Below are 5,181 nucleotides of genomic sequence, written 5' to 3'. Positions count from 1 at the left end.
AGGCTTCAATTCCTTCACTCATGGGTATGTTAGTGTAAAAAGCAGAAACACCTAAATGTACTAGAATACCGCGGTCTGAGAGGATTTGGTTGGCGTTAATAGAGTCGATAATTCGAAGGAAGGGGGGCGTACGTATCTTGAACAAAATATGGTAGGGTGGTTAGAATGATTGACACATGGTGATTTAAGAATTTAGATAGTAACCCCGTAGGTGTGTTGTTATTACACACTATAGGCCTGCCTGGGATTCCTGCTGTAAATATTTCTTCTGCGGGAATCTCATCTATTTTAAGAAGAAGCGTAAAAGCGGCCGGATTCTTTGTTATCGGGCATCATGAAGCAATTTTCAGACTGGGTGATTAGTTCGTGGGACAGGAACTCCGCTATTGCACATTGCACAAGGTTGCTGTAAACCGATGTTGGGATAGAGTCGAGTTTTGTGTAATGGGCGTGGCTGCTCAATTGTTCGAATGCCTTATTTTTGTACTTTTCTATAGGCCAGATTAAGATACTGCCGTCTTTGTCCACTGGTTTATTACAATATCCTTTCTTTCCGCGACATCTTTCAGAATTTGGTGCAGAGTGGGGACAAATTTTCGCGTTTGCGGCAGTGCCGCGTTGACTCTAAGATTTTCATTTTAACGCGATAGCGTTTAGGGCCCCGTGTCGCAGAAAATCCGGCGTCGGCAACCGGCGTGTGATCGCGGGTGGCGGATATAATCATCCAACCACATCGACCGCGCAGGCCCTCCACGTGGTGCAAGGTTTTGGTGAACAAAAATTGAATTTCCCACAGTGAAATCCGTCAGAAAAATGGTAAAGTACGACTTTACCATTCGGCGTCGGATTCGCCGTCAGATTGTTTAGCAATCGGCGTCGGATTGTAATTTGAATGTACGAGAAAACCTAATTCTGCTATGAGGAAACTCAAACACAAACCCCCTCTCCAGCATTTCTAACTGACCTGAAATACCAACACCTTCGTGTTGGTATTTGGTGTTTGTTGCGTAGGTTTTCCTCCCTAGTTTCGACGAATCGTTCAAGTTCTGCTTTTTCCGGCACAGATAAGTTTATGCCGTCGAGCTGATTAGTGATTATCGTAAGTTGTTCGCGGCAGTGTTCTCCGAGAAAATCAATTAAAGAGAGCGACGGACATTTTCTAGCACAGCATTTCACTTCAATAATAGTCTAGAGGGCAAAGAGCCGAGGGCACATCTAACCTTAATTCTAAGGCCTTTAGGGATTTTCCTGTGTTTTACTCAGCTAGCGTACATCTTAACGTGAAATCAAGCGGCGAGCTTGCGGGATTGGATGAAAGAGCGAGATTTGTTGCGTGTGCTATGCGTATTGCGTGATAGTCATTTCTGTTTGGCTCGGGCAGACCTCCGGGACGAAACATCTTTAGGTGGTGTCTTTTTACGCTTTGTTTGTTTTTCGAGGCCTGCACCTGTGACTGTCTGTGTATCTGTCTGTTTATTACTGTAGGGAGCTGTTGGCGGGAAACCAGGAACCTACAATGACACGTCAACTGGCTAACGCGCGGCCCTACGTCAAATTACTCCACCGACAATCAGTAGCGCATTATCTTTTCATATCTACACCTACACCTCTACCACGGACTGACTCATTACCTCGCACACCCGCCTTACCTTTTCTCCCCTTTAGAAGAACCGTACCTATATACACTGTGCCGAGGAGAGCATATGCCGCCTTGAAACAGACAAGTCCACTTGTCGAAACGTTGGCTCCTGCTCTCACCTTGTTCTGTTGCTCATAGTGTTGAATTTCCATGTCCCGCATTACCGTTTTTTTTTTACCGCATGTTGATTAGAATGGCGATGAGTCCCATATCCAATGGCAGCGGGCACAAACTTGCGCGTTGGCCAAGAAGGGGGAGGTACTTTTTGAGCGTGAACGCGGGAGCGCGTGGCTTTCTGTGTACTATCAGCGCTGTTAAGCGGTGCCTCACAATATCTGAGCGCATGCGCGGCGAGATTACCTTCCCTTCGCGCGCATCATGTCACCGGAGTGCTCGCTTGTCGTCTGCTGGCTGTTTTACTGCGATAGCAACTATATGGACACTTCAAGCGGATTTCTGCCGTCGTCGTCGTCGCCACCGTGAGGGTCCGTATAAAGTCTAAGGGCGATAAAATCGTAACCGCGCGACCTATGTGCGAGCGAACGCGCGCGGGGGACGCGTGCTTTCACGGAGAGCGAACGCACGGCGGAGAGCAAACACCACTTCTCCCGCCGTGTGAAAGCCGTGGGAGTATGGGAGAGAGAAAGGAAGGGGGGAGGGGGCGACGCTGTGCTGCGGCACCAAATACGTATCTTGCAACCGGGCGCAAAGGGAACTGCGACTCAATCTCACACGCGAAAGGAGGAAAGCGGGAATAGGCAGCGCGGGAGGGAGGGGGGCGGGCAGCTTCTACTCGGCTCACTGCTCACTGTGTACACCCGCGAGCAAAAGTATATGGACCACAGGGTTGCCGAAAAAACTAAATTGCTTCGTAACAAGCATAAATTGAAATTGACGAGTGCACTGAAAAGTTCCCAATGCCAAGTTTGGACTGCAGTCCTGAATTTCAAGTTGCGTAGCCAGGCAGAGGAAAAAATCGGCTTTATCGCGCAAGCCTTGTTCCGTATACTTTTACTCACGGGTGTACTTTACGTCGGTGCGGGCTGTCGCGCGCACCATATCTTGAAAGGGATCTCCACACGGCTCAGACCTTTGTGTGCGCTGTGCTTTCGCAGCTCAGTTTCCGTTGAAGCGATAGACCGCACGTACCTTCGCCCGCTGCTGCGGCGTATGCGCTTGCTGCCAGTGTTTTGACAGTCGTTGTCTGCAGTCATTCAGTGTGATCTATTCATGTTTGTTTGTGCGCGCTCACACTACGCTTGTTCAATCAGTTAGTAATAGTCGGGCCACATTTTCCAACGCACGCTACACGTACATGCAATGCTGCCCGGGTCGGCAGTGCAGCGCTACAGGTGTGTCCCTTCGCACGCGCTGCCCACGGGAAGCGCTTCTCATCAACACCACCGTTTCACACGCGCCTTCTCGTGGTCATCGAGTCTCCCTTCATGTCGGTCTACTTACGCCGCAGCACACCTGCTTACTTAATCAGCTCATGTTTACTACAATTCATATTGCTACCAAAGCCGCTCACCTTACTTAGTATGACATTGCTGTGTTGCTATCGCATTCATTGCTTCGCCCTTAGGGCGAAACTGTGACATTTTTTGACCATCCTTCGCAAAATCAAACGTGCATTAAGAAAAGTTTCTTACCGTATGCCTCTGGTTCGCCAAACTCGCATCCGTTGGTCTTGGCGAGTTGCAAAAGTCGACTCATTCGAGAAGATCACTCAGCCCCAGTCATCTGCCATCTATGAGGCGTGTGCTTCGGCAAACTGGAGACGTGACTTCTTGTTCGAAGCAGTGACGACTGTCTTTCGTGCAGCTACAGAATTTCGCCGTCCAGCACTTCGGAGGCGTCGCCGGACCGTAGCAAGGGAAGCGTCCACATCTAGCTGTTCCGCACTTGCCTCGCGGGCTGGAACGGGTTCTCGACGACAGCAGCTACCATAAGCGCGTCTTCATCCTCCGTCGTTGTCTTTGGTCGACGCCTGTGAGGGGCATCACAGAGTGGGCCTGCCTTGCTGAATGCCTGAATAATCCTGTTGACGGTCTTTAGCGGCCTGTGCACAAGAGCAGCGCTGGAGCGCTGTGAATATCCCTTGAGCGAATATTGCACGACTTTCCACCTCTCTTCTTCGGGAACGCGGGCCATGCTCAAATTCAGTTGGTGCTCTGACAGATGCGGTAATGTGCAAGAATATATATACGCTCCTCAAAGACGGAAGCCGCTTTTTTAAATACGCCCACAAGTGTCATGAGCATGCGTGGCCTGGCTACAGATCAACAGTGATCTTGAGAACGCCCACACCTGCCGTGGTTGCTCAGTGGCTATGGTGTTGGTCTGCTGAGCACGAGGTCGCGGGATCGAATCCCGGCCGCAGCGGCCGCATTTCGATAGGGGCGAAATGCGAAAACTCCCGTGTACTTAGATTTAGGTGCACGTTAAAGAACCCCAGGTGGTCAGAATTTCCGGAGTCCCCCACTATGGCCTGCCTCATAATCAGATCGTGGTTTTGGCACGTAAAACTCCATAATTAATTAATTGAGAACGCCCACAAAACATTACATATATTTTCAAGTTTATTGATGCATCGTGGGGAGCGTAATGAGAAGTTCAACATCGCCACGAATACCGAACCGTACGGCTACCTTAGTGCGGTACGCGCGCAGCAGACGACACGCACTTGCTTGCGTGACGCAATGCGCGAGGAGGGAGAATTTGCGCACGCCGGACACACTGCGCATGAGCAATGCTTCTCGTTGTCGCCGCTGAACCACGCTGTGAGCTCAGAAGGCCACGCGTTCCTGTGTTCGCCCTCAAAAAGATTGCGACTGTACATATCGTGGCAACGGCAGTGAGCTCTTTGAGATGTTCTCAGCGTGTTGAAGGTGATTAGGATTTGCATACTATATTGCGCATACCCACAGCAGGGGACTGGCGAGAAATGCAGCCGGTGCGTTTAAAGTAAGAAATAGAAAAGAAGAAATACAAGCCTACTTATAAGATTTGTCAATTTCCATTGGCGGAGTACAGAGAGCACATGCGAGCGCCCGTTTCCTTTACGTCAAAGGCACCGGAAATGAAATGGGCAAATATATAGCACTTCATTCACGTTTCGCGAAAATTTGCTTCGCACAGATTAAAAAATGCACATTAGATCTGCGTCAGCTGTTTTTTCCTTTCTTTTTTTTTTCTTCAGACAGGTGCTGCGGACGACAGTTCTTCCCACTAAGCTAGTCTCTTTCGAAATATGGAGTGCCTGAAACGAGTGAGGGCAAGAAATAAGCAAATCAAGTACAGCGCAGCCCAGTCCAGGGTTCGAAATTGATGTGGGTAATCTCGTCAACAACCTCATTTGAATAAGGTGCCGCGGAAAGCAATTAGTGGCCGCCTGAAGCGGCCACAAATTGGAGTGGCCGCAAATCGATCGCAAATTGGAATAGCCACAAATGGAATGTTTACGTCGATAAATGCAATCACTTTGATATTTCTTCTTTCTAGCTCAGAACTTGGGGGGGGGGGGGGGGGGGCGCACAGAC

Source organism: Dermacentor silvarum, chromosome 9 (assembly GCF_013339745.2).
Source record: "Dermacentor silvarum isolate Dsil-2018 chromosome 9, BIME_Dsil_1.4, whole genome shotgun sequence".
NCBI lineage: Eukaryota > Metazoa > Arthropoda > Arachnida > Ixodida > Ixodidae > Dermacentor > Dermacentor silvarum.
Note: the sequence above shows the minus strand (reverse complement) of the source record.